General features: G+C 42.1%; 5 non-coding genes across 5 annotated transcripts; all 5 read left to right on the plus strand.

Annotated features, from left to right (window-relative positions):
* The first annotated feature begins 4927 nt into the window (after window positions 1-4927).
* On the plus strand, window positions 4928-5015 carry trnay-gua (transfer RNA tyrosine (anticodon GUA)). Its single transcript is given in 2 exon segments — window positions 4928-4964; window positions 4980-5015. It is a non-coding gene; the product is annotated as a tRNA-Tyr (tRNA).
* Window positions 5016-9602: 4587 nt separating this feature from the next.
* Window positions 9603-9675, plus strand: trnav-aac (transfer RNA valine (anticodon AAC)). The gene has a single exon. It is a non-coding gene; the product is annotated as a tRNA-Val (tRNA).
* Window positions 9676-10819: 1144 nt separating this feature from the next.
* Window positions 10820-10892, plus strand: trnav-uac (transfer RNA valine (anticodon UAC)). Its single transcript has one exon. It is a non-coding gene; the product is annotated as a tRNA-Val (tRNA).
* Window positions 10893-15816: 4924 nt separating this feature from the next.
* On the plus strand, window positions 15817-15889 carry trnak-cuu (transfer RNA lysine (anticodon CUU)). The gene has a single exon. It is a non-coding gene; the product is annotated as a tRNA-Lys (tRNA).
* Window positions 15890-18893: 3004 nt separating this feature from the next.
* trnaa-cgc (transfer RNA alanine (anticodon CGC)) lies at window positions 18894-18965 on the plus strand. Its single transcript has one exon. It is a non-coding gene; the product is annotated as a tRNA-Ala (tRNA).
* Window positions 18966-19407: the final 442 nt, after the last annotated feature.

Genomic DNA, 19407 nt, shown 5'->3' on the forward strand with positions numbered 1-19407 from the left:
TGCACCAACTGAGCTACCCGGGCGTCCCACACCCACATATTCTGCTCTGTAAACCCTAATAAGTTCACAGAACTCCAAAATTATTTTGTAACAGATTACACAAACATATTTAAGTGATGTTATTAAATTTTTTAAGTATACGTAAAATAAAAATTAGATTTACAGTTGCCTTAAATTATTTTAATTTTATCTTATAATATTGATATTCCTCAACTTATAATTAGGGAGTAATTCACTCAAAAATGTCAATATTTTACACCTTAAAATTAGGGAGTAATTAACTCAAAATATTTCAATATTTTTCATCTTAAAATTAGGGAGTAATTCACTCAAAAATTTCAATATTTTCAACTCATAATGTGGGACATGCTCTTAAAATGAAGTCTAATTTGCAATACTGATCATGGGAATTAACGAAGTACAAATACTTTGTTACTGAACTCAAGTAGTTTTTTTAGATATTTTACTTTACTATTTATTTTGTGGCGAACATGACTTGCCACTTTTCATGGGCTGTCAACAACTTTTCCAGCAGTTATATCATGACTCATCTCACCATGGAAATCAGGGTGAGGGTCATCATCTCTTGTTGCATCACCCTTTCAGAGTGTCTACCATTGTGTCACCAGCAAAATAGGATTATCAGAGGATAGTTTCAAGCCATCAACCTCTGGGTTATGGCCATCCCACTTCCGCTGCACCACTCTGCTGAAAACACCCCAGAAGGGACTCAAACCTACAATCCCTGGTTTAGGAGGCCAGTACCTTATCCATTAGGCCACCGGGGCTTTACATCACCCAAGTTCACCAGTTCAGGAGAAATACATATACAGTTCTGGAGACATAATGAAACAGTAACCTTGACCTTTGACCTCCAAGGTCAAAATCAGTTTATCGGCGACTCCAAGAGGTTATGTATGCCAAATTTAAAGTGCTTCCCTCTAGGCGTTCAGAGATATTGCATTCACAAGAATCGGATGGACAGACATGAGGACACAGTCACCTTGACATTGAACCTTTGACCCCCAAAATCTCATTAATTGATCTGCGAGTTCATGTGAATGTTTTTGGATGCTAAATATTTGAATTCAAAGTCAGAATTCAATTGACATTTAAGAACAATACAATGCACGTCCAGCTTCTACATTTCAGCATGAGTCAGCTTCCCCAATTTCTGAGTAACAGGAAAATAGCCTGATAAGCATACATGTGCAGCTCAACCTCAAAAAGCCATAAAGCAAATGCTTGTGGCTTAAAGATCGAGCTCCCTCTCATAAAACATCAGGGAGGCGTAGTCTCTGTGGCGCAATAGGTCAGCGTAGTCGGCTATTAGCTGAGAGGATGGTGGTTCAAGTCCACCCAGGGACGTTTGATGCTTAAATAATCTGGAGTGAGCCAACTCTAGGGTTTATCCTTCTGCAGGAGACCATAGAGCAGCCCAAAGATAACCCAAGTGGCCTTATGTCTATCAGAAGGTGCAGTTATGCAAACCATATAAATGTAATGTATTTATATAGCGCTTGTACAAACCCTGTACATATTAATCTTTACTGTCATCAGAGATGGGAAGTAACAAAGTACAAATACTTCGATAACGAAGTGCAAACACTTCATTACTGTACTCAAGTTGATTTTTTACTATTTATTTTTTGGCGACTTTTTACTTGTACTCCTTGCATTTTAAAACGAATATCAGTATTTTCTACTGCTTACATTTTACAAAATTGGCTCGTTACTTTAGTTTTGTACTAAAGGTCGTGTATCAGGAGTGATTGGGAATAGCGGAGAATAGCGCGGACACGCGCCTCACACCGCGAGCGGGCGCGCACACCCCATGGAAAAAAAATGAGAGAAAAGAAAAAGAGACTAGCTGCCCGAAGGATAATCAGCTGAGATTTGTATCAACATCATTATGTACGGTAGCCTTTACATTGTTATTTATTTCTTTTATTACCACACACACAGCCATAGCAGAGCTGCCCCCCCCCCCCTCCCATCTTTATACTGATGCTTGATTGTAATGAAGCATCAACAGAGAGAAGTTGTCTCCTTCTGTGTGTTAACAGACACACCTGGGACCAGGTTGGAAACCAGAATCAGCTTTACATCTTTTTAATCCTAATCTAGTCCTCATTAAGTTTCAAATAATTTCACTGGAGTTAGTTATTATTTTTGGTCATCAATACCAAATTGAATCTAATTGGATGGGAACATACACAGACTTCTCACAAAATAACTCAATTCATATCTTTCTACTCGGTCAGAATCTTATTAACCTGGAGTCCCAGTCTCTGTCAATATAAATAGGCTATATGTTTATATATGTTTTAGGCCTATTGGCAGACGGCCATTTAAAATGTAGGCAATGGCAAATAAAGAATAAAGAATAAAGAGTCTTTTCTCCATGTCCACTGTAGTTTCTCAGTGTGCTCTCTAGTAACATATGTCTGGTCCAGGGAGCTTTGTCATTCATAAGGCTACTTTTACTTTTATGCTCTCTAGTAACATCAGCAAGGCTACTTTTACTTTCATACTTTAAGTAAATTTCCAAGCCTGTACTTTGTTACTTGTATTTGAGTAAAGAAGTTAAATCAGTACTTCTACTTTTACCAGAGTATTTGTTAACACAATTAAGTCTACTTCTACTTGAGTACGGGAAGTGAGTACTTTTGGCATCTCTGGATGTTAACACGTAACTTCATTAGTCTTTGCTGTTGCATTGCAATAACAAATAGCTACATTTGTGTAAAGTAATTGACAGGCTTTATGCCCGTGTTGAGTAGGGAGGGAAATGTAATGCATACTCCTACGTTTTATCTTCTTCTAATATTTATCATGAAACGAGGAAGCGATATAGCGCCCTAGTAAACAAAAAGTGAGAAAAACAGCAGTGAGAGAAACAAATCAAGGGACTGAAGAGCAGGAAGAGGGAGAGCCAGAGGAGTTCTGGGAGTTTGGAGAGAGGGCGTGTGATGAAAGGGAGGGCTCTGACACAGAGAGGATATTCACAAGGGTGAGGAGGATGAAGAAGAGGGTGAGGAGGATGAAGAAGAGAGTGAGGAGGAAGAAAACATAAATGGACAGAGAGAGGAACAGCCAGAGGGACAGCAAGTGGATCCATGTGGATCAAGTACTGCACCATCAGGTTTGTGATGAAGAAGGTTCTTACTATTTTCATAGCAGTGCAATTACACTTTCATTGTAGGTCTGCTGTGTGTCCATAAAATGGGGCTTTCTGCTGTACATACTTGGCCTACATTTTGAAAATGGATGCAAGTATACATGCATACAGTGGTGCTGAAGTTCACTAAAAATAGGAATTAAATGTTTGAATGCATATTCGAATCCTGCCGACAACGAGAGGCATTCTTCAAGAGTGGTAGCAAACCAATGACACGTCACAGTATACCAAATCGCAGATGTGCCTTCATAAACAATATTGTGTTATCTCATAGGTACTGGAAGAAACCAGTCTCCACCAATGTCTTTCTTATCATTTATTTTAACTCTGTCTTACAAGATTTGCAGTGAACGTTGTATTTTCCAGCAGAAAGGGAACAGGTGTGTTACTTTTTGACTATGATTCATACCATAGCAGTGCAGGGTCCAGGTTTGATTTCCAGCCACTGCAGTTTCATTTACAGGTTTTTAAGCCATACACAACATTAACATTACATGTTTTACCCAGGTTTCTTCTTTTATTCAGTGATATTAAAATATCCTTGCGGGAGTCTTCCCAAAAGCATTAATAAAGATAAGTCTAAGTCTATCTCAGAAAAAAGTAGAAAGAATTCATAGCAATTAACAGAGGAGAGTTTGGATCCATCGTTCTCTGGGTTATGGGCTCAGCATGCTTCCGCTGCGCCACTCTGCTCTCCTTAACCTGCCCAGGGCTGGAAAATCTGTGATTCACATTTTGAGGGAAGGTTGGAGAAGGACCAAGGTTCCAACAGCTATCTTTTATGTGACCTTCCTGATTGCTCACATGTTGACTATTCACATTGGTGTTTTAAAAAAGGCAGTGATTTTAGCTTTGATTACTCATCAGCTCTTTTTTTAAGTGATTTGTGACCTGGAACGAGCCATCTTTTATTTCCTGTGGAGGTCCAAGTGGGAACGAGCGCAAAGAAGAGTGATGAAGAAGCCAAAAGAGAAAAGAGGGAAAGGAGTCCCGGACCTGTTATTGTTTTTAAGGAGCAGATTTACAGCTATACACTTTGCAAATCAGTGGCCTTTGCCGCCATCAAAGATGCCATTTGCTTGCAGGTAATGTGGTCGATTGGTCTAAGGCGCTGGATTAAGGCTCCAGTCTCTCTGGAGGCGTGGGTTCAATCCCACCACTGCCATTTTTCATTTACGTTACTGGAAGACAACCAATGTGATGTCTTACAGCTGTATCATTTGGGCTGAACTTGGTGAAGTAACTAGAATCATCAATTAATCACCTTGCTGAGATTGTTCCTTGTTAACCTGAGGTTCAACGTTTGATGAAACCTTCAGCGCTTTGGAGTAGAAAATCAACAAATAGTTGTGATAATTAATCGTGATCTCCATATTGATAGTAATTGTCGTTATCATTTTGGCCATAATCATGCAGCTCAAAGAGATTTTATCAAACCAGGTTGGGCAAGTAACCTTTCTGCTGACTTCTTGTAAAAAAAGCAAGTAACACAACTCAAAGAAAGCTACTGCGATGGCTGGGGATCGAACCCAGGTCAACTGCTTGGAAGGCAGCTATGCTCACCACTATACCACCATCACTGTGCTATATAAAGTTCACTTCAAATCTTGTAATACATCTGGGCATTGAGACTGAAAGTGCGCTCTATCACTGAGCTACAGCCCCTGATGATTCAGAAATTCCCTCCAGGGGGTCCTGTGTTTTCACATTCACAACAATGGGAAGTGCATTCATCTAGATGGATGCCCTTCGATAGCTCAGTTGGTAGAGTGGAGGACTGTAGAGGTATAACGCTGAAATCCTTAGGTCGCTGGTTCAACTCCAGCTCGAAGGAGTGCTCTTTTCCAGAGTTTCCCTTCAGGGATCCATAAAGAATAAATGATTTTGATGTAGAGATGGACAGACGACCCAAAAGCATAATACTTCTTGTCATACATAACAAGAAAAAAAAGAAGAGGTGGGGGAGATAGAGTTAAGCCCCGACAGAATAGAGAATTACAGACAAAAGTTGTGAAATAGAGCCAAGTGTGACCAAAAGAATTGGGAAAAAAACTAGCTTCTCTTTTCACCTGTTTTGTACAAAACAAAAGATAACTTTCACCGAATCCCTCAGTTAAAACACAGTCAATATTTGTCTCACAAACCGTCTCAATGTCCAATTTAAATAATTTATCTGACAGAATTGAAACTTTAACTTACCCCCGCTGTTTGAAATTGCTTCCTTGTCTTTGGATTTCAGAGTTGAATCAGCAAGCCCTCCGTGGTTTCTGACCCTCTCTCTCAAAGATGTTTGGCGAGGTTTAGAGGCAGGTGACCATCAGTTCCTTGGAGTGCACCGTCATCAGTCACCGGTGGAGTCCCGATCTGATCCCTCCTTGAAATCCTGCCGACAACGCCAAGTTTGTTGTGGATGTTTCTTGTTACAGCGAAGGAGGAATTTTGGATTGGAGAAGAGACCTTGTTGAAACAAAATAAAGACAGGCTGCAAACTGAATTACAGGTTTGGTATTTGGTGAAAAGGTTTAATTGTTTTCTCAAGAAAACAATTTGATGACAAGAACAGCTTTCACAATGAACAGAGTTACAGAGTCACAAACAGTTCTGTTTGAATACATTCAGTAATACACTTCTTTATATCCAATGCCCCCAGAGGAAAACCAACCCTTGTTTGGAAACCAGTTACACAATTAGTGGACCTCAGGCAGACGGTTGGAGCTCTTACGTATTTCTGAATCTGCCCCTTGTGTGTCCAAGTTTCCTGACCGGTCATTGTATCTTAGCTGAATAAGGACATCTTGTCTCTTGGATAGGCTATGGTCTTGACCTGGGACCTGCTATGATAAACACAGCTTTAGACAACTGTTTCTGTCAGACTTTAGGCCATTTTGTCCTTGGTGGGAAAATGCAAAGTCATAACAAATCCAGTTGTCTCCTACAAGGAGAAGACACTGAGGAAAGATACAGAAGTTATATATTCTGAGAGGCATTGGAGATCTTATTATGAACAATTGATATGAAAATCATTGGTTAAATGTAATTTTCCGTCACAAGTTACTGCTTGAAAAAAACGAAAAGAATTGTTATTGAGATAGAGGCAGATGAAGTGTTTATGACCCATCAATGATGACAAAAGGATACATCCGCTGTCGGGGGTCTGATTTAAAGGAAATGGTACTCTTTAAAAGTGTTGGGGTTCTAACGTTAAACTAATGAGGAAGAATTTGACAAATCTAAATGAACCAAAAACAAGTCCAGGAACTTATTCTTTCAAATCTTACACCTGAATCCTTCAAGTCCAGACTATTCCCTGACCAGGAATTGAACCAAGGCCGCAGCAGTGAGAGCGCCGAATCCTAGCCACTAGACCATCAGGGAGTCACGTCTATGAAATTTATCTTTGTAGATGTGAGTTTCCTTTTCACTTCCTGGAATGACTCATATTGTTTTAAGCGAGGAATGGCGCCTGGCTAGAGCTTCAGAAGGAAGGACATGACAGATTACACATCTGTCACATAGTCAGTTTGTAGTCTTAAATACCAAGTCTCTTGCTGTTCCTTGACTAGTTGGCCCCCCCTGCTTTGCAGTTTCTATCAATGTAAAATGAAGCGGAGGATGGAACAATTTGGAGGCATAACAGAGAACTAGCTTTACAAAGTTGCCGTGACCCGGATTGGAACCGGGGTTGCTGCAGCCACAACGCAGAGTAATAACCACTATACGATCATGGCCACTTGGTGGCAGTAGGGCCTTGTTGTGGTGAAAGCATAGTGGGAACTCTGAATATCAACTCTACTGATATTTTCCCGCTTTCCCTGATTGTTGACTAAGAATTGAAAATTTCATGGATGGTTTATCTAGCACGGCTGATTCTGTCTTCAGGGACACATTTATTTTCAAGGAAAAATGATTAGCAAGCAAAAACAGAAAACCATCAACAAGAGCTTGATTATTGCTGTAGTTGACTGACACTTAGTGGCTTAGATGAATTTACACACATTTGAAACAATAATTACTCATCATTTGGCTGTTTATAGATGTACATTTTTGTAGAGTTTGTCCGGGGGGGGGGGGGTAAAGTTGGAAATGACAAAGAAGGGATTTGTTGCTAAAGAGCACTACGAGCTAGCCAGGAGTCAACCTATAATCTTCTGATCTGTAGTCAGACACGTTATCCATTGCGTCAAAGCTGGGGAGCAATAATCTCATGGGGGGAAGAAGACGAAAAAGGGGAAAGGGAGGAAGAAGGAAAAAGAGGAAAGGAAGAAAAAAGAAGGAAAAAAGAGGAAATGAGAGAAAAGAGAGAAAGATGCTAAATTAAACACAAAGGAAATCACATCTACAAAAATAAATCTGGTGATGTGACTCCCTGATGGTCTAGTGGCTAGGATTTGGCGATCTCAGCGCCGCGGCCTGGTTCAATTCCCGGTCAGGGAATGGTCAGGACTTGACATATTCAGGTGTAACATTTGAAAGAGTAAGTTCCTGGACTTGTTTTGGTTGATTTAGATTAGTCAGATTCTTCCTCATTGTTTAACACTAGAACCCCAACACTTTTAAAGAGTACCATTTCCTTTAAAGCAGACCCCCGACAGTGGAGTATCCTTTGTCATCATTGGATGGGTCATAAACACTTCATCTGCCTCCATCTCAATAACAATTCTTTTCATTTTTTCAAGCAGTAACTAAACCCCTAACCAACATTTTCTACCTGAAAAGCAATGTATGTGAGTGTCAAATAATGTCATTTTGGATTCAGGTCAAAATTTTGACATTTTAGTGCAATGCAAAGGTGCATAATAGATTGCTTTCTACTTACGTGGAGCGATGCAAAGCAGGGGTGGCCGACTAGTCAAGGACAGCAAGAGACTTGGTATTTAAGACTAAACTGACTATGTGACAGATGTGTAATCTGTCATGGCCTGCCTTCTGAAGCTCTAGCCAGGCGCCATTCCTCTCCTAAAACAATATGTGTCATTCCAGTAAGTGAAAACGAAACTCACATCTCCAAAGATTAACTTGATACATGTGACTCCCTGATGGTCAAGTGGTTAGGATTCAGCGCTCTCACCGCGCGGGCCCAGGTTAAATTCACGGTCAGGAATGGTCAGGACTTTACACACTTAAAAAATTCCATCTTAATGCCACTGTTTTGGTTATTTAGTGCAGACATAAGGTTATGTTATAGCCCTGCATGTTTTTACTGTTTTTATGAAACATCTGTATTTGCCATAGACAGTTAAAGGTATTTACTACATGATACCGCCGCTGGGTTGCTTAGCAACCGAAGTAAAACAAAACCGCAAAGTGCTCTTTAAAAACAGTGTAAATACCTAGTTGCTAGCTAGACAATGTGGTAATTTGTAAGCTGGTGTGCTTTCCTGCAGGGCAGGCTAATTATAATGTTGCTATTTCTTTCTGACTAATTGTTTCTTCCTGTGAAGGCTGCAATCATAATGTGTGAGCCGTTTGAGCTCAACAATCTTGGACCACAAATTGAGATCGATTTGATAAATAAGACTTAAACCAGCTTAGGGCAGTTCCTTTAATGCCAATTAAATGTTCCAATCTCTATAATAAGATAAGATGGTCGATGGTATCAAATGCAGCACTAAGATCTAATAACACCAATACAGAGATAAGTCCTGTGTCTGATGCAATTAGGAGGTCATTAGTAATTTTCACAAGTGCTGTCTCTGTGCTATGATGAACTCTAAATCCTGACTGAAAATCCTCAAATAAGCTGTTGCTCTGCAGAAAGTCACAAAGCTGTTTGGCGACTGCTTTCTCAAGAATCTTAAAAAGAAATGGAAGGTTGGATATAGGTCTATAGTTGGCTAAACATCTGGATCAAGGTTTGGCTTTTTCAGAAGAGGTTTAATTACAGCTACTTTAAAGTACTGTGGTACATAGCCTGTTAATAAAGACAGATTGGTTATATCTAGTAGAGAAGTGTTGACAAATTGTCAAACTTCTTTAAGTAGCATAGTCGGGATGGGATCTAAGAGGCAGGTTGATGGTTTAGATGAAGAAATAATTGAATTAAATTGATAAATATCAAGTGAAGCAAAGCAGTCTAAACACGTATCTGGTTTCACTGATGTTTCTAAGGTTCCTGACTTTAGAGAAAAGTCAGTGCCAGTTAAAGGCAGGTCTTGGTGAATTTTGCTCCTAATAGTTGTAATTTTATCATTGACGAATCTCATAAAGTCGTTACTACTAAGAGCTATGGGAATACTTGGCTCAATAGAGCTGTGACCATCCGTCAGCCTGGATACAGTGCTGAAAAGAAACCTCACTTCACTTCGTTCACCGTTGCATGTTTTCACTTTTCAGAACCGGAGCTACAGTACAGCTAATTCTACAGTCTATGGTTCAGGTCACATTTATATGCAGGTTATGTAAAGAAAAGCCATATCACAGAGGTTCCGTAGTGTAGTAGTTATTACATCTGCTTAACACGCAGAAGGTCCTGGGTTCAATCCCCAGTGGAACCAAATTTAAGGTTTAAAGTAAGAACTATGTCCTGTTATCACCTGGCAGGCGTCCCTTGAAAAGTCTTAAAAATTGGAGTGAACTATACTCGACAATCAAAAAAAACATGTTCCAAAGACATATTAGGCTTGTTCGAGATGAACTGCGCCTCGCCTGTAAAGTGGATGAGAGCAGGCGGCAGCAGCGGGGGGCGGTGACAGAAAGCTGCGGTGAAGTCGGACAGTTTCCAGCCGATTCCAGCCGCCTTCAGGCTGGACAGGAAGTGACAAAAACACTGTGGTGCAATTCCGATTTAATAAAATATAATCAGACCCACATATCAGCTTGTACACAGTCTCCAGTTGTTTTAATTATGACAGAGTAGCTGGCCAAGCGCTCTACATGCGATCTGTTGCTGATTTTAATGAACAACACACTGTAGATGATACGTGATCTGATCAGATTTAGTCTCTCTGACTTCTAAACGTCTCTATCAGCCTCAACATGTGTTCTGGACAGAATAAGTCTTTAAATCAGACAAATAGCAATTAAAATCCCTCCGATTCAAAAACGATAAAAAAGTTTACATAAAACGTCATCATGTTGTAAACCAATCAGGTGTTAAATCAGCTGAGAAGCCGGCGTTTCCCAGCATGCTCTGGGTCCGCCTGGCTCTTGCAGTCGGTGAAAAGCAACTGCGCCGCCTGCGTCTCAGAACTGCGGCCGCCTTGCTCTCGTGAGATTTCCGTTGCCCACGTGTGCATGACGTCAGAGCAAGTCGGGATCAAGTCGGGATCAATCTAACCGGCATGCAACGGGCGCCGACCGCCGGTGATCGATTCTGCGCAGAACTGGCTCATCTCGAACGAGCCTTTTGTCTACCTGAAAGACTTCTTCAGTGCTCTTGCATTAGTTTCACTTCTTAGAACCTGACCTCCATCCATTTTATTTACAGTATGGTTCTGATTATGTTAAAAATAACAGTATTACAGAGGTTAAAGTAAGAACTATGTATTTGGTACCACCTGGCAATTGTCATTTAAAAAGTCTTTAGAAAGAATTGAATGCAAACAATGAAATAAAAGCCCATGTCTTTTCAGAACCTCACCGCCAGCCATTATTTTTACTGTATTGTTCCGATTATGTTAAAGATGACAGTACGTCAGAGGTTCCATAGTGTAGTAGTTATCATGTCTGCTTTACACGCAGAAGGTCCTGGGTTCAATCCCTAGTGGAACCAGACTTATGCTTTAAAGTAAGAACTAATCAACTTTCTATTCATTGTATCATCATTAATCACCATTAATTATGATTTCATCACTAATCATCCCTTCTCTCCAAAGCCAGGATCATATGTTCATTGCTCAAGCAAAGCCAGCAACAGATTACATGAGCTCCAAACACAGTAGAACCTCCCCCAGCACACGCTCATAACAGATGAAAAAACAAGGTGGAACAATACTTTCTACATGCTCCAGCGGCTGGTGGAGCAGCGCAGGGCTTGGCATTCTAACATGGGTAAAGATTCTACAATCATCTATCCAAATGAGTGGGGGTTAGCATCAGACATGCTCACTGTTCCTAGTCCTTTTGAGGAGGTCACACGGGCGCCCTCAAAACCCAGCGCCTCCATCTCTGAGGGCATCCCCCTCCTGGATGGCCCTGCACCATCATCAGGTCACTGCATGCTGGTGAGGAATCTGAGGATGAATCGGATCAGTTCCTGGCTGGTGATGATGATCAGGATGCCACAGTGGGGCTGGGCCACCGCAGCAGGGAAACTGGCAGCCAATCTGAGCAAAGAACTAGGATGGCATTTTGAACCAATTTTTCATGCTGCTTGTTTTAAATGCGACTCCAGTACGTCTCTGCCATCGGAGATTTTTTTTTTTTACTGTCAGCTGCCCCCCCCCCCCCCCCCCCCCCCCTCTCTCTGTGTCTCTCTCTTACTCACACACACACACACTCACACACACACACACACACACACACACACACACACACACACACACACACACATACCTGGTGTGGAAATAAAAAAATAAAAAAGAACCAAAAAAAAAAAAATCACACTGATCATAAAAAAATAAAAAGTTAAAAAAAGAAAGTTATATTGAGTATGAAAACTCTTGTTCATTACATTTTACTTCATAATTGCAACCGCATGTGTTGTATTCATTGTTGCAAAACGTTCTGTATATAGTTTGTTTGTTACCATGACAACACCATTGATCTGAAGCTCGATGCTGTCATGTAAATAGTTTTCAAATCAGCAATAAATATAACAATTTTTGATCAACTCATATCAATTGCATGCTTAAATAACATACCGGTTAAAGCCCCGCACATTTCAAGAGAACCCGACCCACTTCCTGGTTAAATCTGACCACTTCCGGTTTAGGCCCCGCCCAGTCCGAGTACGGATCCGGATACAGATAATTCATGTGGTAAACAGATACAGATACAGATACAGATAATGCTGTACTCGCTCATCCCTAGTAAGGACCTTGATGAGCTCAAAGAGACTGTTTCTGCATACATAACCTTCTGTGAGGACTTAGTCATCCCTCGTAAATCCATCTCCTTATGTCCAAATAATATACCATGGGTCTCCAAATCTCTCAAAAGCATAATTAATCAACGAAATATTAGCTTCAACCAAGGTAACATGACTCAATACAGAGTACTTCAAAAACAAGCTAAAAAGGAACTTAAGCTTACAAAACTTAATAATAAGGACAAAGCTGAGAACATGCTGAGCACAGGCCACTCACGTCCTGCATGGGAGGGTGTGAAAACAACGATGGGGATGCAACCTAAGAAGTGTCTGATCCGCCTCAATGGCATGTCACACCTTGCCCTCTCAAATGACAACACTTTTTATAATTGTTTTAATATTTATGATTTTAGTGAGGAGCTGTCAGTTTTTAATAACGTTGCCCCAACGCTTAAAAACAAGAACAGGCTGCAATGTATAGTTAAGGTGCGTGGCGAGAATTCTCACAACCCTCTGACTGACTTAAAGTCTGTCTATGAGACAAGGTCCCTCAAGAAGGCCCAATAAGTCCTGGCAGACCCTAGTCACCCCCTGAACATCTGCTTCATCTTGTTGCCGTCTGGACAAGGATAAACAGACACAAAACCTCTTTTGTCCCTGCTGCTATAGGCTTTTTTAATAAGTCAATGTGAGGTATGGACTTCCGTGTAGTACGTATTTATTTTATTTCTAGATGTATGGCTGTTGTCTTGTATAACCTTTGTGTTATTTATTTTACATGGTGCTGCACAACAAATTGCCCCCTGGGGATAATAAAGACTCCTTGAACCTTGAAGGGCAACAGGACTTGGTAAAAAGGTCCTCTGCAGAAGTTTTGTCTCTCATCCAAGAGACTACTTTAGTTGTTTTTTTTTACACAGAAAGGGTTGGACACAGTGCCCACTCCCCCACCCATATCTAACAATTGAAAGCTGTGGGGAAAGGGGGGTTCCAAAGCTAATAGACCATTCAACAAGCAATTCTGATGCACTATACTGACCCATTCAGGATGAACACTGTATACTCTGACTGCAGCAACACAAGTTCAAATTTCAGTGATACCTAATTTTTATGGTGACTGAATGCAAAGTGTGTATCCCCCATGTAACTCAAAGCCTATCACTTCCAGTCAATACTGTCAAATGTGGAGCTTCTTCAAGTTACATTCACAACCAGGTGACTCCTCAACATGCCCCCACCAATGTACTGTTTACAGTCTAAATGGCCAAGGACATTAAACCTGTAAGCTTACTTTAAACTAAATGTGGAAAGTTGAAAGGTTGATTTTTTTCACTTATACTGTGGCTTAAAAACACATTCCACCGAGATTTGCACTCAGATCGCTGTATTCAGAGTCCAAAGTGCTAACCATTACACCATGGAACCTTTAAAAGTGTTGCAAGTGTTTGCTTGACAGTTTCTTTCATAATATCCACATAATATTGATATGATATGATATTGAAGTCGCACAACAATCACAACGAAGATGAAAAAGCAACAATTATTGGCCAACTTAAGTCATTTAGTTAGCTAAGCATTCAGAGGATGTGGGAAAAGTTTTCCAAAAGTAGAATGGGAGCCAGAGCGTTCCTCTCCTGTGGAACCAGGTTCCAGTTTGGGTTAAGGAGGCAGACACCATCTCCACATGTAAGAGTAGCCTTAAGACTTTCCTCTTTGATAAATCCTATAGGTAGGGCTGGCTTGGGTGAGTCCTGAACCATCCCTTAGTTGTGCTGCTATAGGCCTAGACTGCCGGGGGACTTCCCATGATGCACTAGGTACCTCTCTCCTCCTCCTTCTCTCCATCTGTATGCAACCTCATATGCCTTTGAGATACAAGAACTTCTTCACTTGCATAAATATCCTATTTGTGCAAACAAAAGGTGGAAACAGATGATCTTGAGTGTAGGGTTTGGTGATTTTATTACCCCTAAAGTGTCTGCCGGTGCTTAGCATTAATAGCACCACACTCAAACCATCTGAGATAACTGGCCTGCTTTTTAAGTGTTTGAAAAAATTAGGCCAGTTTTGGATGGGCTACCTGGTTGTGTATGGTTTGTAGGGACTGCATATATTTTTGGCCTTGCAAAAAAGACATGGAAAGCAGAGCTATGGAGTCCAAACCAAGATGCTACCATTCTGTTTCTGGAGGTAGACAGGAGTTTCTAACCACGAAGGGACTTGAACCCTTAATCTTTTGATCCAAAGTCAGACGCCTTGTCCATCAGTCCACATGGCTGCAAAAAATAAAGTAATATTTCCAAATCTGAATTGCCATGGTTTATCTGAAATTCAGGAGCGAGGTAACATTTGTAAAAAAGGCAGACTAATTAGGTGGCCAGTTAGCTTTTGTTGAAGGAAATAGATTGAATGCTAGGCACATCAGTTACCTGTGACTCATATTTGCACTTGCTGAGCAGACAACCTTACAACTGTGTTTTGGGCCTTGCTACAAAATACATGGGAAGCAGAGCTATAGAGATTGAGACTTGTTTTGCGTTAATGGCCGATTTGTGCATACAAAAGGTGGATATAGGTGACCTTGGGCTTAGGGTTTGGCGATTTTAGAACTCCTAAAGTGTCTGCCGGTGCTTAGCATTTTTAGCACCACACTCAAACAATCTTAGCTAACCGGCCTGCTTTTTAACTGTTTAAAAAGAAAAAATTCCGAAAAACAAACCACGCGAAATCAAGCACTATTGGGAGAGTTTTGGATGGGCTACCTGGTTGTGTATGGTTTGTAGGGACTGCATATGTTTTTGGCCTTGCAAAAAAGACATGGAAAGCAGAGCTAGAGAGTCCAAACCAAGATGCTACCATTCTGTTTCTGGATGTAGACAGAAATATCTAACCATGAAGGGACTTGAACCCGAAGGACAACGCCACGTGTCCCTGTGACCCAAAAGGACAACGCCACAGGTCCACGTGACCCGAAAGGACAATGCCACGGGTCCCTAGGACCCAAAGGACAACGTCAAGGGTCCCCGGGACCCGAAGGACAATGCCACGGGTCCCAAGGACCCATAAGGCCAATGCCACGGGTCCCTGGAACCCGACGGACAACGTCAAGGGTCCCCGGGACCCGAAGGACAATGCCACAGGTCCCAAGAACCCATAAGGCCAATGCCATGGGTCCCTGGAACCTGAAGGACAACGTCAAGGGTCCCCGGGACCCGAAAGACAACCCTATGGGTAAAACTGCACGGGTCCCCAGGACCCAAAGGACAACTCAGGGGTTAAAAAGTGCCTGGCTAGCTCAGTCGGTAGAGCATGAGACTCTTAATTTTAGGGCCGTGGGTTTGAGCCCATGTTGGGTTCTAGAACTATAACATTGTAGAACTGTAAGTAACATTTTAGGACCATAACTCTTAATATTCTAAAACTACAACCTATTGTTTTACAACTGCAACTTAACCTTCCAGAACTGCAGCTTAACATTCTTGAACTTAAACCTAACATTCTAGAACTGCAGCTTACCATTGTAGAACTACAATGTAACCTTTTAGGACTATGAGCAACCTTTTGGGAACGCAATTTATAAAAAGAACTGCAGAGTAACATTCTAGAACTGTAACATTTCAGAACTTTTACGTAAAATTTTTGGACTGCAACTCAAAACTTCAGAAGTGCCTGGCTAGCTCAGTCGGTAGAGCATGAGACTCTTAATCTCAGGGTCGTGGGTTCGAGCCCCACGTTAGGCGGTGGTGTTTTAGAGAGTGGGAATGCCTGAGTTCTGCACAGTATCAGATGGCTGTATTGGGGTGGATTGGCTGTCAATAGCAAGATTAGCAGTTCCATCCCAGTATAAAAATCCCTGAAAGAATAGAAAGAACAATAGGTTGAAGTTTTAGAATTTTTACAAATTGCGTTCCCAAAAGGTTGCTCAAAGTCCTAAAAGGTTACATTGTAGTTCTAGAATGGTAAGCTGCAGTTCTAGAATGTTAGGTTGAAGTTCTAGAATGTTTAACTGCAGTTCTGGAATGTTAAGTTGCAGTTCTAGAACAATAAGATGTAGTTTTTGAATATTAAGAGTTATGGTCCTAAAATGTTACTTACAGATTTACAATGCTATGTTGTAGTTCTAGAATGTTAAGTTTAATTTCTAGAATGTTAGGTTTGAGTTCTAGAATGTTAATATTCAGTTCTAGAATGTTAGGTTTAAATTCAAGAATGTTAAGCTGCAGTTCTGGAATGTTAAGTTGCAGTTGTAGAACAATAGGTTGTAGTTTTAGAATTTTAGGAGTCATGGTCCTACAATGTTACTTACAGTTCAACAATGTTATGTTGTAGTTCTAGAATGTTAAGCTGCCATTATAAAATGTAAAGTTACAATTCAAGAACAAAAGGTTGAAGTTTTAGAATATTTGTAAGTTGCGGTCCCAAAATGTTACTTACAGTTCTAAAAGGTTTCATTTTAGTTCTAGAATGGTAAGTTGCAGTTCTAGAATGTTAGTGTTGTGTTGTAGTTTTAGAATGTTAGGTTTAATTTCTAGAATGTTAAGCTGTCAATCTAGAATGTTAGTTCAAAGTTCAAGAATGTAAACCTGCAGTTCTGGAATATTAAGTTGCAGTTCTGGAACAATAGGTTGAAGTTGTAGGATTTTAAGAGTTGCGGTCCTAAAATGTTAATTGCAGTTCTAAAATGTTACATTGTAGTTCTAGAATGTTAAGCTGCAGTTCTGGAATGTTAAGTTGCAGTTCTAGAACAATAAGTTGAAGTTTTAGAATTTGAACATGGATTGTCACCAGACTTTAGTTTGATCTGAGGAACAGGGGGCAGCACAAGCCATAATTGTAGAATGCAGGCACATTTTAGTCTGGTAAATTTCAGGGATTTTTACACTGGGATAGAACTGCTAATCTTGCGATTGACTGCCGATCCACCCCAATACAGCCATCGGATACGGTGCAGAACTCAGGCATTCACACTCTCTAAAACACAACCGCCCAACGTGGCGCTCGAAACCCACAACCCTGAGATTAAGAGTCTCATGCTCTTCCGACTGAGCTAGCCAGGCACTTCTTAACCCTTCTGTTGTCCTTCGGGTCTTGGAGATCCATGCAGTTTTACCCATAGTGTTGTCCTTTGGGTCCCCGGGGACCCGTGGCGTTGTACTTTGGGTTCCAGGTAGCCAGAGCATTGTCCTTTGGGTCCCGGGGACCCTTGACGTGGTCCTTTGGGTCCCTGGGACCCACAACGCTGTCGTTTGGGTCCTGGGGACCCTTGACGTTCCTTTTCGGGTCCCAGGTACCCTTGACGTTTTCCTACGGGTCCCGGGGACCCATGACGTTGTCGTTTGGGTCCCATGGGTCGTTTGGGGACCCATGAAGTTGTCCTTTGGGTCCCAAGGATCTGTGTCATTGTCCTTTGGGTCCCGGGGACTCTTGACGTTGTCCTTTGGGTTCCAGGGACCCGTGGCATTGGCCTTGCGGGTCCCGGGGACCCTTGACATTGTCCTTCGGGTCCATAGGACCCGTGACGTTGTCCTTCGGGTCCATAGGACCCGTGGCATTGGCCTTGCGGGTCCCAAAGACCCATGGCATTGTCCTTCGGGTCCCGGGGACCCTTACGTTGTCCTTCGGGTCCATAGGACCCTTGACATTGTCCTTCATGTCCATAGGACGCTTGACGTTGTCCTTCGGGTCCCGGAGACCCTTGACGTTGTCCTTCGGGTCCATAGGACCCATGGCATTGGCCTTGCGGGTCCCAAGGACCCGTGGCATTGTCCTTTGGGTCCCGGGGACCCTTGACGTTGTCCTTCGGCTTCAAGGGACCTGTGGCATTGGCCTTATGGGTCCTTGGGACCTGTGGCATTGTCCTTCAGGTCACAGGGACCCTTGACATTGTCCTTTGGGTCCCAGGGACCCGTGGTACACTCAATCGGTCGTATTAGTTCTGCTACCCTCGCATTGTCCTGCCTTTGAGTCCCTGGGGACCCTTGACGTTGTCCTTCGGGTTCCAGGGACCCGTGGCAATGGCCTTATGGGTCCTTGGGACGCGTGACATTGTCGTTTTGGGTCACGTGGATCCGTGGCCTTGTCCTTTGGGTCCCTAGGACCCGCGACATTGTCCTTCGGTTCCCAGGGACCCGTGGCATTGTCCTTCAGGTCACAGGGACCCTTGACATTGGTGGTACACTCAATCGGTCGTATTAGTTCTGCTACCCTCGCATCGTCCTGCCTTTGAGTCCCTGGGATTCTGGCCAGTGGCTTGTAGTTGTAGTAAAAACAGGAAAGGCAAAGGCGAGTGGAAAGGGAGGTTAAAAAAGAAAACTAAAGGCTTGACATCAGTCCACTAATTATTTTTATTACATACACACACACACACACACACAATATACACTTTAGACACATTTGTCTTCTTGTTGTTGTCATTTTTTTTCACGTCATCTTGTTTCGGTTCTGTGCACTTGTTGCACGTGGCTCGGCACAGCCGGGGGAGCAGCTGCAGCATGGCCCGTCGTTTGACTCTGGAGTTGAAGCTGCATCGGATTCTCGTGAGCGGCGGTGCCGCTCGCAATGTCTCCGCTGAAGCCAAGGTACAAAAAGGAGAAAACCCACAAGAGGCCCGCGACGAACACAACGACGACAACCACCACCGTGACTGTGATGGCGGCGGGTGTGCGTCACAAGAGGACCAACACACACACAACCACAGCAGAGAAAAAGACTACTGACAAACATGTTTGAAATCTGAAAAGTGTCAGGGATGTAGCTCAGTGGTAGAGCGCATGCTTCGCATGTATGAGGCCCCGGGTTCAATTCCCGGTATCTCCAACAAGTGTTACTGTCTCATTGAGAAGGATTTGAACAAGCTTGAATAGCATGATATAGTGGGTTGTAGTAACCTCCTTGCGTTTCTGGCAGTTAATGCAGAAATCAGTCTCAATGACCAGATGTGTTGCATGATTTGCAGTGCATTTCCCAGTGATGGTGGTCAGTGTAGCTACCTTCCACGCAGTTGGTTTTGTCTCCCAGCCATTGCAGTACCTTTCTTTGAGTGATGTTACTGTTTATCTATGATTTATACAATTCAATTTCAATTCAATTTTATTTATAGTATCAATTCATAACAAGAGTTATCTCAAGACACTTTACAGATATACCACACTCCAGAATTTACAAGGACCCAACAGTTCTAGTAGTTTCCTCCAGAGCAAGCAACAGTGCGACAGTGGCGAGGAAAAACTTCCTTTTAGGCAGAAACCTCGGTCAGACC

This window comes from Etheostoma spectabile, unplaced genomic scaffold, assembly GCF_008692095.1.
Source record: "Etheostoma spectabile isolate EspeVRDwgs_2016 unplaced genomic scaffold, UIUC_Espe_1.0 scaffold00002084, whole genome shotgun sequence".
Taxonomy (NCBI): Eukaryota; Metazoa; Chordata; class Actinopteri; order Perciformes; family Percidae; genus Etheostoma; species Etheostoma spectabile.